This window comes from Sus scrofa, chromosome 16, assembly GCF_054392235.1.
Source record: "Sus scrofa isolate SSC_HxYL_T2T_F1_AM1 chromosome 16, Sscrofa_HxYL_maternal_Yorkshire_Landrace_v2.0, whole genome shotgun sequence".
NCBI classification, from domain to species: domain Eukaryota; kingdom Metazoa; phylum Chordata; class Mammalia; order Artiodactyla; family Suidae; genus Sus; species Sus scrofa.
This window is the reverse complement of record NC_139398.1, coordinates 55,404,530-55,422,955: the sequence shown is the minus strand read 5'-3', so window position 1 is coordinate 55,422,955 and position 18,426 is coordinate 55,404,530. Positions and strand designations below refer to the sequence as shown.

At 35.6% G+C, this 18,426-nt stretch overlaps 1 protein-coding gene and 1 long non-coding RNA gene across 2 annotated transcripts in view; one reads left to right on the top strand and one right to left on the bottom strand.

Annotated features, from left to right (window-relative positions):
• Window positions 1–18,426, bottom strand: part of CWC27 (CWC27 spliceosome associated cyclophilin) — a 246,333-nt gene that overhangs the window by 106,775 nt on the left and 121,132 nt on the right.
• Window positions 7,928–12,254, top strand: LOC146395581 (uncharacterized). Its single transcript, XR_014831485.1, has 2 exons — window positions 7,928–8,230; window positions 8,495–12,254. It is a non-coding gene; the product is annotated as an uncharacterized LOC146395581 (long non-coding RNA).

Genomic DNA, 18,426 nt, shown 5'->3' with positions numbered 1-18,426 from the left:
GTAAAGTCTCAGGATACAAAATGAATACACAAAAATCTGTTGTATTTCTATACACTAACGAAAGATCAGAAAGAGAAATTAAGGAAATGATCCCATTTACCATCACAGGAAAAGAGTAAAATATCTAGGAATAAATCTACCTAAGGTGGCAAAAGACTTCTACTCTGCAAACTAAGATACTGATGAAAGAAATTGAAGCTGGCAAAAATGACAAAAACAAATGAAAAGATATACTGTGTTTTCGGGTTGGAAGATTAAATATTGTCAAAGTTACTACATTAACCAAGGCAATCTACAGATTTATTGCAATCTTAATCAAATTACCAATGGCATTTTTCACAGAACTAGAGAAAAAAAATTAAAAAAAATTTGCATGGAAACACAAAGACCCTGAATAGCCAAAGAAACCTTGAAAAAGAAAAATGGAGCTGGAGGAATCAGGTTCTCTATTTCAGAGTATACAACAAAGCTATGGTCATCAAAACAATATGGTACTGGCATAAAATGAGACATATAGATCAATGGAACTGGACAAAAAAATCCAGAAATAAACCCATGCATGTATAGTCAATTAATCTACAACAAAGGAGACAAGAACATATAACAGAGAAAAGATATTCTCTTCAATAAGGGGTGCTGGGGAAAATGGACAGCTACATGTAAAAAAATGAAATTAGAACATTCCCTAATACCATACACAAAAATAAACTCAAAATTGATTAAAGACTTAAATGGAAGACCAGATACTATGAAACTCTTAGAGGAGAACATAGACAGAATACTTACTGACATAAATTGCAGCAAATCTTTTATGATCATATTCTAGAGTAACGGAAATAAAAACAAAAATAAATGAATAGGACCTAATTAAATGTAAACATTTGCACAGCAAAGGAAACCATAAATGAAACAAAAAGACAACCTACAGAATGGGAGAAAATATTTTCAAATAATGCAACCCATAAGGCACTAATTTCCAAAATATACAAGCAAGTCATATAGGTCAATATAAAAAAACATCAAAAAAAGAGCAGAAGATCTAAATAGACCTATCTCCAAATAAGACATAAGACAGCCAAAAGGCACATGAAAAGATGCTCAACATCATCAATTATTAGAGAAATGCCAGTCAAAACCATAATAAGGTCGAATGGATGTGTGCATATGGAATGGATGTATGTATATGGGTGACTAAGTCACACTGGTGTACAGCAGAAATTATTACAACATTGTAAGTCAACTATACTTCAATAAAACTTTAAAAATGAAAAAAAAAACACCTGAGATATCACCTCACATTGGTCAGAATGGCCATCATTTAAAATATCTCCAAATAGTAAATGATGCAGAGGGTATAGAGATAAAGTAACCCTCCTACCCTACTGTGGGAATGTAAATTGATACAACCAGTATGGAAAATAGTATGGAGGTTCCTGAGAAAACTAAAAATTGAACTGCCATATGATCCTGCAATCCCACTCCTGGGCATCTATCCAGAGAAAACCATAATTTGAAAAGATACATGCAATCCATTGGGCACGGAAGTACTATTTACAATAGCCAAGACATGGAAGCAACCTAAAAGTCCAATGACAGATGAATGGTAAAGAAGAAGTAGTACATGTATACAATGGGATATTTATTAATCATAAAAAAGGATGAGATAATGTTATTTACAGCAATATAGATGGACTTAGACATTCTCATACTAAGTGAAGCCAGGCAGAGAAAGACAAATATCATATGATGCGCCTTATATGTGGAATACAAAAAACAATAATACAAATGAATTTATATACAAAACAGAAGTAGACCCAATAGACAACAGAAAATAAACACATGGTTGCCAAAGGGGGAAGAGGTGGTAGGGATAAATTAGGAATTTGGGATTAATAAATACACACTACTATTCATAAAATAAATAACCAACAAGTATCTATTATACAGAAAAGGAAACTATACTGAATATTTTGTAACAGCCTATAAGGGAAAAGAATCTGAAAAAAAAAAGATGTATGTATGTATAACTGAATTATTTTGCTGTACACTTGAAACTAACACAACATTGTAAATGAGCCACATTCTAATTTAAAATATCAAATATAGAATCCTAATGTACATAAAGGAGAAAGCAAACCTAGGGCAAAAAGGTTTATATGGTATAAATAATATCAGCACCGTGGAAAATAAGGAATTAACTATATATTTGGTTTACTAGATCATTGCTAAATATCTAAGATATACTAAAGTAAGATTAAAATTTTCTCTTGAGCAAACTAAATGATTTAAAGTTCCACAAATTATGTATATTTAGTTGAAATTATGTTTAATTCAATGAAGGAAATATTTATTGTAAGCCTTCAGAATATATGCTACAGATTGATATCATAGGATTATAACAAGGCAGAATATGGTAAATATCACAAGAAATTCACTGAGAGGAGTTCCTGCTGTGGTGCAGTGGGTTAAGAATCTGACTGCAGCAGCTCAGGTTTCTGCAGAGGTGTGGATGGATCCCTGGCCCAGCACAGTAGGTTAAAGGCTACAGCACTGCTGCAGGTTACAGCTGTGGCTTGGATTCAGTCCCTGGCCTTTGAAATTCCATATGCCACAGGTGTGGCCATTTAAAAAAAAAATCACTGAGACATCCAGGGAAATGTATTTTGAAATGTGTCTAAGGTGTGGAGCTAGAAATGAAGATTGGTGAATCATCTGACAAAGGCCCCAGCAACCACATATTTTGTGAGATTTTGAAGAGTCTAGGAGAGTTTGGGAAAGGTTCATAGGATGTGGAGTGTTTAAGATGGGACATGCAGAACACAAATTCTACAGACTAAGACAACAGAAGAATTATGCAATAGAATTGCATAAGCAATATCACACAGGCAAGAAAGGGTAGGGTGTAATCAAGGATCCATAAGGCTACCTAGAAGAGAATATGGAATCTGTCTGGGGAAGAAAAGACTTCAAATCTGTTTTACAGCAGATCTGGAGAACTCTGCATACAGTTTTCTAGAGAACAGGATGGGCATAGATCAGGGTTTTTGCTTACCTTATCTAATTTAATCCTCTGGACAGTCATGTGAGGTTGGCATCACCATTGTGGGTGGATACAAAACTAACTGCAGCCCTGAGTCACCCCTGTGATTCTAGGAGTGCTGACTCTATCTGGCTTGAGAAATGGTATGTGACTTAGGACTGGTCAATTAGGCTTTAATTCTACAGCTACGGTATTCACTTCAGGATGGGCACATGACAGTATCAGCAGCAATGAGATGGTATGAGATTTTTGTTGAGATCTCTGGGAAAAAGGCAAGCATCCTTTGTCTACTGGATTAGAATCTGGGAAGATGTAAGGAGTTGGTACAACTACTTAAACCCATGAGTGATAAAGCCTGAATGGCTCAAATAAGGGTGTACACACGGGGACTCAGCTGGAGATGTGAAAGCAGAATTAAAAGATGGAGACATGGAGAAAATCAAGGTCTACCTAACATCACTTAAGCCTCTGGTATAGCTGTGCCTGAAATCAGTACTACCTACAGCTCCAGCAGGAGCTTTTTAGAGTAAGTCTGATTAACTATTTGAAACAATTAAGATTCCCAACTGAAAGAATGTCATTCCCATTTTAAAAGTGAAGAAACCGAAGGATAAAGTAACTTGTCCAAGATCACATAGGCCTTAAGTAATAGATTTATAGCTCTAACTCAAATTTGACAGCTCCAGGCCCATGTTGCTAACTACAGATTTTTTTAGTTTGTGTGTTTTCATATGTATGTGTATATGTGTATCTAAGAAAGGGAGGCAGGGAGGAAAAGAAAAATCAGGGCTTACCTTTAGTTTATTTGGGTATACTAAAAAACTACTACTCATTGAACACACTATGCTAAGCACTCAACCTAAAATTTCTGTAGCTGCCAGTCCTTATCCATATCCACTTCTAATCGAATCTTTTCTTGTTCACAACCGCTGCTCCATTAGCCTCAGAAGCTGGAGTCAGGGGTGGCATGTGAGCCATGTATGCTCATGATGGACTATGACTGCTATAGCTAGTCAAAATATAAGATAGGCCAATCAGAATCCTCTCTTGAAAATATGGTGAGATGGAGCCGGTTGGTAGTAGGCAAAAGGATGTGCATATTTGGAGTTGAAGTGGTCATTATGAAACTGCGTGCAACACAAAATTCTAAAGGAGAGTAAGAAGAGAGGATTGTATATAGAAAGCAGCGTATAGGGCAGATGTAGAAGGAAAAGCAGGGTTACAAAGAGGAAAGGACATTACATATCTTTGAAAGGAGAACAGCTTTAGTATCTGGTTACATTCTATATCGCTATTCTCTCACTTCTGTCATTGGGTATTCATGAGATTCAACTGTATGCTTATAAAAATCTCCCTTTTACTTAAGCTAGCCTGAATGATTCTTGAACAATAAAGCCAACCAAGTATAGACTAGAACAATATATCCTAGTGAATCAACTCATGTGGTAAGTTATTTTCAAGGTAAAGAAACTGAGGTTCAGAGTATTTAAGTAAATTTCCTAAGGAAAACAACTAACATGAGATGAAGCTAGGGTTAAACCTCATGTCTATATGTCTTAACTCCACAACTGTAGGACTAACTGGAATAAGGAAACATCAGAGACAAGGAAACCAATTAGGAATTAATGATGATATTTTAGAAAGAGGTAGTGAAAGACACACCTAAGAGCAATGGATGAGGTAACAGAACTGCAAAGACAGGTAAAAATGTACAGGGTTACCTATGGGGTATGGATGAAGGGTGAGTAAAGAAATGACAATACTAAGCCAAAGATGATACTAAGATTTTTTAAACTTGCCTGATTGGAAGTACAGTGGTGCCATTAATAATAGTAGTAGAGAAGTTAGGTCTGGGGCTTGTTTTTATCAGGAAGAAAATACACTTAATTTTGGTTACTATTAGTTTTAAGCAAATGTGTTTAAAAAAGGAGGTTGAAATGTGGGTCTGAAGTTCAGATAGAAAAAGGGATTAGGGAATTATTTTAAATAAGTGAATTCACTGAGGTCTTTGTAAAACTCAGTGAATCACTATACATACAGAAAAAATATTCAGTATTGCACAAGTACAGAGCTTTAAATTAAGAGATAAACACCATACTTAATCCTAAAAAGAGAATACTTTAGATTTCTAATTTTACTCCAGCTGGCATTCATGGTGACAAATTTAATATACTCACATAACAAAATGAAGCAACAAAATCAAAATTTAGCTATTTGGTTCTATATTGTCAGCAGGATACAACACACATGGCTTCAAACAAAATGTTTTTATATCTTTAAAGAATATGATAATGTTTTAAGTAGTATAGCAAAAATATAGGGATATAACATGATAAAAATGACTTGTTTTTATGCCCTGAACTTCTCCATGGAACTTAAAATCCTTTAACAGACATTATCTCATTGTTTTAAGAACTGTTGTGAAACAATCTGACATTTATATAACACCACTGATTCTCAATAATCCCAAAGGGCTTTGCACACCCTGGAAGAACGACTTTGCTCATGTTCAATATGCAACCACTAAGGGAACGAGGTGGGGTGGGTGGGAAGAAAAGTGGACAGGACTGTGGGAGATATTCTGTGGAACACAGCAGTAACATTATGCAACCATTTAAGAAAGGAAGTGAAAGACATTATTACACTGAAACCAAGAAGAAACAAGTAGAAAAGATCCAAGGTAAGATTGCATTACACTTATTAAAAGTGAGAAAAATATTAAAACCATCTGGTCTCATTTTCATTTTTTATTTCTTCTTAGGATAATATATAGATACCTCAAGATAAAAACAATGGGTATCAACTGCTAAACTGGGAACTGTTTTCTATAGTGCTTTTTGTGTGGGTAGTGATCTGTTTTCCAACTGTCGGCCAGGATGCTAAATTACTATTGATTAAATATATTTTTTAGGGGGGCTATCTTTATTTAAAGACTTCTCTCCTCCTTTCTTCCCCTTTTGGACTGAGACTAGGATGCTTGAAAAACCAACACAGAGCTGGGGAAAAAAAAAAAGTTTTTTGTTTTTGTTTTGAATTCATCATGTGTTTTAGGCTTCTCTAGAAAAACAGAACCAATAGGATCATAGGTAGAAAGTGATTTATCACAAGGAATTGGCTCAAAATACTATAGAAGTTAAGATGTCCCAAACGTGCAGTTTGCAAACTAGAGATCCACTCTGAGTATGGAGTTCTAAGAACCAAGAGAGCTGGTTTGGATGGTTTTTTTTCCCATTCCAAAGCCACAAGTTTGAAACCCAGGAAGAGCTATTGTTTCTCTTTGATTCTGAAGGCAGGAAAAGACTGGTGACCCAGCTCAAGGCAGTTAGGCAGGAGGAGTTTGAGCTCCTTCTTACTTTCAGGAAAATCAGCCTTTTTGTTCTATTTATGTCTTTTACTGATGGGTGAGAGCCTTCTACATTAGGGAGGGCATTCTGCTTTACTTGCCTAACAAATGGACTGCTAATCTCATCCAAAACTTACTCAGAATAACGTCTGACCAAATATCTGGGCACTGTGCGGCCCTGTTAAGTTGATATATAAAATTAAACATCACATCAGGTTAAGGGACTTTATCCTTCCCATGATAAAACTAACAGAATTCGATTTTCTGAAGCCTTTGAGGTCAGTATAATAATGCATATAAAGAAGACACTGTCAGATACCATACTTGGAATAAGGCAATGTGCCAACTAATGCCAAAAGGCTGTATTACCTCAGTGTCATCCCCTCTAGTCACATACATGAAGTGGACCACAGAAGATGGGTGGTGACTTGGTTCAGCACAAGGGTAGAAGTAGAGGGAACTCAGGGGAAGAGCTGAATACCACAATACACTGCAAAACTAATCTTCCAGCACCAAGTTACATGCTTAGGAGGGAACAGAGCCAATTTTCTGGAGGAATGAGAGCATACGCTTTGATTATCCCTTTAGCTAATTCATGGTAAAGAAAGGGCAGAACATTCCTAGGAACTCCTTGCAGACACCACTTGAGGTCCTGAACCTTAAGATCAATTTCCACCACAGAGCAAATCTTCTGTACCATTACTGCCACTATCACTACTGCCACCAGAGTGACCGCCAGAGATACTATAGTGTTTACGTATTTAAGCCTTACAATAAACAAATAAACATTCTCATTTCATAGATGAGGAAACTGTTAGGCTAGGAGAGGCCAAGTGTTGTAGGTGTGCTTTTCGTTTGCCTACTGTATTTCTTTCATTCTTTTTAACTTTTTAAAAAATTATAGTTGATTTACAGTGTCGTGTCAATTTCTGCTGTGCATTTTCCATCATGGTCTATCCAAGAGAGTAGATATAGTTCCCTGTGCTATACAATAGAACCTCACTGCTTATCCATCCTAAATGTAATAGTTTGCATCTACCAACCCCAAACTCCCAGTCCATCCCACTCCCTCCTCCCTTCCCCTTGGCAACCACAAGTCTGGTCTCTATGTCCGAGAGTCTGTTTCTGTTTTGTAGATAGGTTCATTTGTGCCATATTTTAGATTCCACATATAAGTGATATCATATGGTACTTTTCTTTCTCTATATGACTTACTTCATTTAGTATGAGAATCTCTAGTGTATTTCTGATCCCTTCCTCTAATAACAGATTTTGCCCCCAATGAAAGAGTGCCGCATGACCAATCAATCAGGGTCTGACATCTGTGAGGTGGGTGCTCAGGAAAGTCAGAAAGAAGATAGGGTGAACTATCTGATGATCCTGGTAAGAGTCCAAGATGTCCTGTATCCAAGGCCTTGGTCTTCCTGCCCTTTCTGAAGTTTGGCTATTCAGTTCTTTGTTCTATGTTTTGTACTATCTCAGTATCCTATTCTGTGGCTTAAATTGTGAATGAGACCAAGACCTTAAGAATTACTCAGATATGTGGAGTTCCCACCATGGCTTAGCAGTTAATGAACCCAACTAGCATTCATGAGGATGTGGGTTTGATCCCTGGCCTTGCACAGCGGGTTAAGGATCCGGCATTGCTGTGAGCTGTGGTGTAGGTAGCAGACGCGGCTTGGATCCTTCATTGCTGTGGCTCTGGCATAGGCTGGTGGCTAAAACTCTGATTCAACCCCTAGCCTGGGAACCTCCATATGCCGCAGGTGTGACCATAAGAAGCCAAAAAAAAAAAAAAAAAAAAAAAAGAAAGAAATACTCAGATATGTAATTTATCAAAGAGCAGAGTGGAAGAGCTAAGACTCAAACCTAGATTTTTCTGACTTCAAAGGCTCTGTTTTAACCATGACACCTCATTGGTTTTTTAAAATTTAGATCCTATAAATGTTATCTGTCACCAAAAGAAATAACAGCATTCTCCTGATTGTATATCTTGGTTTCTTCAGTAAATTTTTTGCAAACAGTTAAGCTAACATGGAAAATCTTGTAAAATTACCCAAAAAATATAATTTCATTGTTGAAAGGGAAAACCTTTAGTGGGCATATTTGAGTTGGGTTATTTGAATTCTATATAAAAGGGAGAGCCAAAGGTATAAGATGATGGTACTTGAGCTGCACTCTTTTTCAGTCAGTGAGAAGAAATGAGAACTAAAACTTTGAAAACCTTCCAGAGAAATGGGGGCAGGGGGCAGGGGATGGGAGAGTTTAAAAGAGCACAGATTTTCTGATGCAGGTTAATACACTAGAAAAACCCAAACATTCAGATTTTCCTAGTTCCACAACTGTGTGGCAAAATTAGCCCCTCTGAGTTTCAGTCCCCTTTTCTATAAAATGGGGATAGTAATATCCATCTATATAGGGTTGCTATGTGACAACTAAATGCAAGTGAATATTATATATACAAAGCTTCTAATAAAGAGCTGGCACATGTTAAACATCTATAAAATGGTAGTTGCTATTATTGCTGTAGTTGTCATTCAACTGTGTCAGGTGAAGATGGTTAGGAGGATGACAGGAGAAGGGTGCTGAGAAGATTCTGGGAAAAACATATAGTTGGAAACCAAAAGGAAAAAAGTATCTAATGGATAGGAATTTTTAATTTGTTGTTAGGATCTCGTGTGTGTGCATGTGTGTATAACCTTGTATTTACTGTAACATATCTTGTATTTATTGTAACACATACAGAAGAGTGTCTGGAAGTAAGGTGCTACCCTAACAAAATCCTAAAATTAAATTTATGTAAATGGGTTTGGACCCTTATAGTGGGCAGAAGCTGTTGAGGAATTTGTTAACAAAAACTTCAAAAATCCTAAAGAACCTGTTTGTAGAAGCACAGTAGCCTCTGAGGAGACTGCTGTGAAGGCTTAAAGCAAAGTGAATGTACGAGAATGTTCACAGAAATATTACTCATGACAACCAAGGAGTGGGAAAAACTCAAAGGTCCTTCAACTGATTAGTAGATAAATAAAATGCTGGTATATCTATACAATGGAACATTACATGTCAGTAAAAAGGAATGAAGTACTGATATATGATACAAAATGGATACCCTGAAAATACACTAAGTAAAAGAAGCCAGTCACCCCCCCCCACAAAAAAAAACCTAAGGCAAAATTTTCTTATATCCAGTATCTAAAACTCCATCTAAAATAAAAAAAGTTAGTTAATTAAGCTTCATTGAAATTTAAGTTTTGTTTTTTCAAAGAAATTGCCAAGAGAATGAAAAACTAAGTCACTATCTGAGAGAAAATATTGGCAAACCATATATTTGATAAAGGACTTGTATCCAGCTTATTCAAAGAACTCAAGGACCAATAACATAAAGAACACAATAAAAATGGGCAAATTATTTAAATAGACCTCACTGAAAATATCTATTGATGACAAAGAAAAGATGCTTCACATCGTTATCAATTAGAGGAATACAAATTAAACCACAAGGTAACATTACAAACCACTAGAATGACCAAAATTAAAAGTGATGATACCAGTGCTAATGAGGATGGAAAGTAACAGACTGTCTCATACACTGCTTGCAGGAATGTGAAATGGAGCGACTGGTTTGGGAAATAGTTTGGCAGTCTTTAAAAAGTTAAAGACACAAAGCATACACCTATCACATGATCTAGTCATTTTACTTATAGATATTTACCAAAGAAAGATAAAAGCATACGGCTATATAAAAACTTGTATATCTAAATCATAGATTACTATTTAGTGTAAAAGGAATAAATTACTGATATACACAATAACATGGATAAGTCTCAAAATGCTGATGCTGAGTGCAAGAAGCCACACCAAAAATGGTACAGGCAGTGCATGACTCTATTTAAATAAAATTCTTGAAAACAGAAATTATTTTATAGTGATAGGAAAAACTTTAGTGGTTGCCTGGGATTTGGTGAGGGGATTGTCAAGGGGCATGAAAACATGTTAGGCCTTGAAGAATGTGTTCACCGTCTTCTTGATTGTGGTGTAGGTTCCACAGGTGTATATGTATGTCAAAACATAAAATTGTTCACTTTAAATTATTTCTCAATAAAGCTGTTAATTTTTTTTCCTGTGTTCAAATTGCTGTTTGGGATTCTTTCTGTGACTGGGTCCTTTCTGATTCCCACACAATTAAAAGTAGCCCTCCAGCCACTATATCACATTGTCTTGTTTTATATTTTTTCTTAGCTCTTATTATCTGCAGTTACTTTATTTGTTCATCTGTGCTCTTCATTTTAACATGGATTCATGCTCAAAAAAAATTATCTTGGGTTTCCTTCATTCTTATTTTTCTCTTTCCCCTTATCTTATAAATTCTATAATTATCCATTTAAACAGAAGTCAATTTCATGCATTCCTTCAGCAAATTTATTGAATGCCTATTACTTCATCAGTCATTCTGTCAAGTACCAAAGATAAGGAGATAAATCAGCTATGACTCCTGCCTGGCAGGACACCCTTCCAACTATGGCTCTACTTACTACCTTTCATGTTACAGTGAAATCTTACTTACCTCTCAAAATCTGGCTCAGATACTTGGTCATGTTTTTCCTGACCAAATAGTCTCTTCGGTTCTTCCTAGGCCTTGGTTTATATTATGTAACAGAATACGTTAATTTTTTCCATGAATTAATTCTCTCCTTTTACTTTTTCATGATGGAATCAACACTTATCTTCCTACTCCTGACACTAATTTCTAGCCAGGCATTTGGCCACCCAACTGTAGTATAGCCTTTCTTAGAGGGAGGTATGGCCATATGATTTCAGGACAATATGATATGAGTAAAATTGCTGAGTGCAATTTTTGGGTCACCTTTAAGGTGAAGCCATTTGTCTGATAGTTAATCTTTCCCCTCCCTCTCGCTGGAATACAGCATTGAAGGTGGGCAATGTGGACAATAAAAATCCCTAATAAATGTGGACTATTGCCTTTGGAATGGATTAGCAATGAGATCCTGCTGTGTAGTACTGGAAACTATATCTAGTTACTTAGGATGGAGCATGATAATGTGAGAAAAAAGAATGTATACATGTATGTGTAACTGGGTCACCATGCTGTACAGTAGAAAATTGACAGAACACTGTAAACCAGCCATAATGGAAAAAAAATAAAAATCATTATATATATAAAAAAATACCCTAGGAAATGGCACAAAAGCAAAATGAAAGAAACTTGGGTCCTTCAGTAATCTACTAGCTCTGAAGTATTTATATCTAGATGGTTTGCATGAGAGAATGATCTCATTTTATCTAAACATTGCATTTTTGAGTTTCTGTCTGTCTGCTTCTCTCTCTTGCTCTTTTCTTTTGGCAGCAGCCGCACATATGTACATTTCCAGGTCCAGGAATTGAACCCGGGCCACGACAGTGACCCAAGCCACTGCAGTGACAACGCCAGTTCCTTAACCTGCTGTGCCATGAGAGAACTCCTCTCTGTTCTTTTTTTTAACTTCAAGATCTTTTAATCCTTTATTTTTAAAACACTGCAATAAACTTTTTCATAATTAAATGCATTTTGGTGCACACATAGGAGTTTTCTTTCTTTCTTTCTTTTTTTACATTCTTTTAAAATATTATTTTCCATCAGGTTTATCCCAGGAGATTGCAGACTCACAGACAAAAAGAACAGACTTGTTGCAGAGGGGGAGGAGGAGGGAGTGGGATGGACTGGGAGTTTGAGGTTAGTAAATGCAAATTATTACATTTAGAATAGATAAACAATAAGGTCCTACTGCATAGCACAAAAAGCTATATCCAATCTTCTGCTTTTATTAATAGCAATTGCTTTTCTAGCTAATAAAACCAGCACTGTTAAAAGAAACTTCCCCTATGGACTCTTTGCGCATAGCAAGTAGATCTTATTTTCCCTGGATTGAAAGGACATCCAATAAAGATCAAGTGACAAATGTCTAATACAACAAAATCAAATCAATTTTCTGCTTATCCACTACATGTAAGGGTCTAAGAAGTTTTACTATGGTAATTTATTATTGTAATCCCATTTTAAAAACATTTTTCTATTTTACTGATGCTTGCTCTTTATTATTTCCTTGCTTCTACTTCAGTGGGTTAATTTTGCCTGCTTTTTTTTTTCTTTAAAGCTTCTTTAAATGGGAAATGTTTATAGTAATTTCCTAAAATATAAGTATTCAAAGCTATAATTGGACTCTTAGTCTGCTATGTTGCTAGACATTGACATTTTCTACATTACAATTTTTGCCATTCATTCCAAAATTACATGCTTAGTCTTTGAAAAGACACAACAAGTATAATAATAATGTGCTCTTTAAAAGGCTCTAGGTTTGTTGAGAAAGTTTTAGAAACAATTATTCTCACTCTAACCAAAGTGGATTTTAATAAATATCCATTAGAATTTTATAGACTGTTCCTACTCAAGGTTGGATCAAATTGAAGAATAAGAGTTGTAGAAAGAGCACTAGGATAGAAGCCAGGGGACCTCAGTTCTAATCCTTTGTTGTGTGATTCTAAGGAAGCCCCTTCATTGCCTGGCCTTTGGTTTCCTATATATAATGGAGGGGTTGGGCTGGATGCTACTTTCAGGACCAAAATTCTGTGATGTTGCACAGAACTATGTAGAGTACTTTCAAGACAGAAGTTTCTGATGCTCAAGACACTGCTTAAGGCTAGCCTACTTTCACATTTTAAACATACTGCCAGATAATGTTTTAAATAAGCTCACAGTCCAGTGCAGTCATTAAAAAAAAAAAATCAATATAAACTCCTTTTGTACTTCAAAACAGATTCTTAATGATTCTTAATATTTTGACATCTTCTTAGTTCTGAGAACTTCATCATTCTCTTTATATTTTCTAGCATTTCAAAATTTTAAACAGAGATTAATATAATTTATGGATTATATTTTTTGTATGAAAAATTACTAATACTGAAAACCTGCATCTATACCATCTGCCAGGAGTTTATGTGAAGAATTCTGAAAATACAACCCTTTAAAACTGTCAGCATATTGCATTAATCATTAAAAAAAATCAGCCTAATACCACACAGATTAAATTGTCCAAAGAAAGTTTTAATGCAACATATTCACAGGTTTACACTATAAAGTTGTGAAAAGAGTATCTTTTTCAAATTTGATTAAGTGCTGCAAGATGTTGAAGAAACTCAGCACTCAAATGAATTATATGTTTGATGTCATTTTTGGCAAAGCCTCAGAAAATGTCACATCTTACTTAAAACATCTTACTTAAAATAAGGTCCTGACAGAAGTCTGGAATAGTTAACAACGCCATTCCCAAATGGGACTGCTGGTTATAATCAAACTTTTAATGACGATATGAGTTCCCCCCTTGAGACAATTTAAATACCAAAACAAAATAAAAAACAACATGTGCATGTACACATGAACAGCCCTCATCTCTATTATTTTTTAAAGTGGACAAACCTGTAATTATTTCAATTCAGGCTCCAAATATACATCTGATTATGTTTCCTTGCATATTAGTGGCCATTTGAGAAATGACAAGATGGCAGGTTACCAGGCAATGTCAGGCAGTATTTTCTTATTTTGTTTTAATTTATGAAAGGTATAAATAATTCCCATCAGTAATGATGGAGTCCCTGAGTGTCAGTGCCCTCACATCTTCTAAAGCCTAGGGATGAAAAGGGTGGAAATTTTTCACTTCTCATCTATATTTATTCAGTCTTTACATCCATCATCTTCTAAATCTTATTCTGTCTGATCTGAGAGAATTAAGAACTATCCCTAAAAGCAAGGTGTCCATTTAAGAGTTATTGGTCAATTTCACTTGGTAAGTTTGAAAAAAAGCATATTACAGAAAAGATTATAATAAAATAATTATGGGAAAACAATACACATGTGTGTTTCTGGCATGAAGATTAAAATGTCTAGACAAATAAATATCACAAAGTTAACCGTGGCTATCTTTGGAAGCAGTATTATGGGGTGATCTTTCTTTTTTAGCTTTTAGGTTTTTCTAGACTTCCGATATTTTTGCAAAGGACATATATTCCTTTTATAATTGGAAGAACTAATTCATTTTTTTTTTTAAAAAAAGAGATAGTTATGGCCAAAGGTTAATATTTACCTGTATCAATTACCAAGCCTATTTTTAATGGGTTAGGAATGGCATTGATATTAATAAAAGGAAGATAATCTGCAGTTACTAAAAATATAGCTTAGGGATCTTATCAAATTTCCCACATTGAAATTGCATCAATCACTAGGCAGAAACAATGATTATGAAAAAACGATATTAAGAACTATATTAAGGAGTTCCCGTCATGGCTCAGTGGTTAACAAACCCGACTAGTATCCGTGAGGACATGGGTTTGATCCGTGGCCTCACTCAGTGGGTTAAGGATCCGGTGTTGCCATGAGCTGTGGTGTAGGTTGCAGAGTGGCTCAGATCCTGCATTGCTGTGGCTGTGGCATAGGCCAGCAGCTATGGCTCTGATTTGATCCTTAGCCTGTCAGCCTCCATATGCTGCAGGAGTGGTCCTAAAAAGACAAAAAACAAAACAAAACAAAAGAACTATAGTAAGACAGTGAAGGGTAGCAAAAAGATACCCTATGTAACACATTTGTTCTTAAAAGTAGCAGTAGATGAGTCCTAAGTAACCACTAAGAGGTCTGCAAGATGCTACAGAATTCAAGACACATAAAAGTACAACTAAAACTAATACAACATTGTAAGTCAACTATACTCCAATAAAAAAAAATTTTTTTAAGTATATGGATTGGATAGTTTATTATTTTTTTGCACATAAAAATTAAAAATGCCCTGTATCCGGAGAAAATCATAATTTGAAAAGATACATGCATCCCAATATGCATAGAAGCACTATTTGCAATAGTCAAGACATGGAAGCAACCTAAATGTCCACTGATGGATGAATGGATAAAGAAAATGTGGTATATATACACAACGGAATATTACTCAGCCATAAAAAAGAGTGAAGTAATGCCACTTGCAGCAATATGGAGGGACCTAGGGATTATGATACTAAGTAACCCAGACAAAGAAAGATAAATATCATATGATATTACTTATATGTGAAATCTAAAAAAAAATTATACAAAGGTGCATTTTTTTATCTTTTTAGGGCTGTACCTGCAGTGTATAGAAGATCTCAGGCTAGGGGTTGAATCACAGCTATAGCTGAGGACTAAGTCATAGCTATGGTAACACCAGATCTGAGCTGCCTCTGCGACCTAAGCCACAGTTTGTGGCAATGCCAGATCCTTAACCCACTGAGTGAGACCAGGGTTCAAACCCAAATCCTCATAGAGACAGCATGGGTGTTTAACCCACTGAGTCACAATGGCAACTCCCAAGTGAACTTTTATATAAAACAGAAATAGACTCGCAGAACAGAAAACGAATTTATGGTTACCAAAGGGGAAAGGGGGGGAAGGGATACATTAGGAGTTTAGGATTAACATATACATACTACTATATATAAAACAGATAATGAACAAGGACCTATTGTATAGCATAGGGAACTATACTCAATATTTTGTAATAACCTGTAAGGGAAAAGAATCTGAAAAAAAATATATGTACGTATAATTGAACCACTTTGCTGTACACCTGAAACAAATTGTAAATGAATTATACTTCATCTATATATACTATATACACTATATACTATACTCCCGTTGTGGCTCAGTGGGTTAAGAACCTGACATAGTCTCTGTGTGAGGATGCAGGTGTGATCCCTGGCCTTGATTAGTGGGTTAAAGTTCTAACATTGCTGCAAGCTGTGTTGTAGGTTGCTGATGTGGCTTGGATATGGTGTTGCTGTGGCTCTGCTGTAGGCCTGCAGCTGCAATTCCAATTAGATCCCTGGCTTGGGAACTTCCATATGCCACAGGTGCAGGCCATAAAGGGAAAAAAAAGTTAAATATGTCCATAATGTATGGTTCTCAAAGTAACACTGAATAAGATTTGCTCATGATGACTAATGAAAAGTTTGATGGACTGTCCAAAAAGAACAGAGTACTTTATGGACTCTCAAATGAAAGATGATCATTTCTTAATTTACCAAGAGATTAAATTCTTAGTGTAATTATGAGAGTATGTACATCTTCACATTTGCTATATGCTTTTAAAAATCTTTATTGGCATTCCTGTTGTGGATGAGTGGGTTAAGAACCAGACTAGTATCCATGAGGATGCGGGTTTGATCCACGGGCTCGCTTAGTGGGTTAAGGATCCAGCATTGCCCTGAGCTGCTACATAGGTCATAATCCTGTGGCATAAGCCAGAAGCCACAGCTCTGACTCAGTCCCTAGCCCTGGAACATCCATATGCCATGGGTGCAGCTCCAAAAAGCAATGTCCTGGCTAAGAAGGAAGTTTTCTTTTTCCAGGACTTCCAGGAAATAAGGTGTTCCACACAATTAAATAATTCAGAGGAGAGACTTTTATCTTTAATTGATTAAAATAATTAAAAACAAGTTTTTTCACAAATGAGGTTAGAATCATTGCCCATTCTCTGCCTTATTAAATGATAATAAATAAAATCTAAACTTTTCTTAATCAATCAAGGTCATTACAATGAGCATCGGTAATTTTAATACTGACATGCTTTCAGAATATAATGAAGTATCATTTACAGCAAAAGGATCCATAATATCCACTACCACATTCTTGTATTTCCTTCTCTAATGTCAAGCGGTCAGGTATCACCTCTTACTGATACCTGAATGGATGTTGCTAGCCATGCCTTTCTCTCACACTTTAAAACATTTTTTAATTTTATGTTTTCGTCCAATAAAATAGTCCCTTCCCGGAATTTTCTTTTGCTTGTTTATTTATTTCTTTTCTAATTCTTGAGATAGACTTTATATACTATCAATTTGCCCTTTTAAAGAGTACTGTCTCACACTTTTATTATTTTTTAATCTTTTTTGAACTTAAAACCAGGTAATCAATTTGTTAGTACTATCCCCAGAGTAAGAATAGAGTATTATTGATGGCTGAACTGAGAGACTTTTATGAGTCAAAGACAAATATATTTTCACTTTTTCACATATATAACATTAAAAGTTAGCAATACACTCACAGTAGACTATGTGAAAAATAGATCTGATACTTCTAGTAAATAATACTCCAAGAAAATAATCATGATTGAAGCATCCCAAAGAGAGTTAACTGCTTAGGAAAAAAAGGCTGAGTTTGCTCAAAGAGAGGAATTCATACTACATGGCACTGGGCACAACATAGAGCTAACATTCCAGAAGGGTTTCTGTTTCTTATAAAAACCAAGATTAAGCTAGTTTAACATTATATGTTAGATAGATTTAAAGTAGTCAAAAATATATACTTTCACAACCTATCAAGCCTGAGGGGCCCTAGTCTGACTTAATTCAGCATTAAAAAAAATAGTTTGAAGAAACCTGAAGTGGCCCTGTGCAATCTGAGAGGTACTAAGCACCCTGGGGATATGTTTCATGAAGAGGCTTTAAAATTCTTTCTTGATTTACAAGCTCAGATTGCTCTTCCTCCTATAACTTCTGGCACTAGTCATAGAGCAGGTATTGTGTGCTTAAACTTTGAAAAGAGGATCTGACACCTTATCTCCCTAAAGCTGATTAGAGAATATGTCCAAACCTGTATCTCGATGTGACTGTGTTGAGTTTGGTACTGGTCTTGAGATGATGAAACTTAAAGAAATCTGGAAAGGACTTAAGAGACATAATTTAATGAAAAAGGTTATATAATTTATTAAAGAACCTGACAGAGCCAACACAGGAAATCAACTCTATCTCCAATTAACAATCAATCTTATTTGAAATTTATTACCCCTACAAAAATCCTACGCACAGGCCTGGATGATTTACAGAGGGACTAAAGAGACTCCCAGGCTGTAAATAGGATTGTCCTGTAGTACATCTCTTTTGACAGTGCTGGGATCTAAAGTAAAATACAACATTCCTTGTTTACCTAAACTGGGGTGTTAGAGCCTACTGCAGATTCTGTATTCAACTA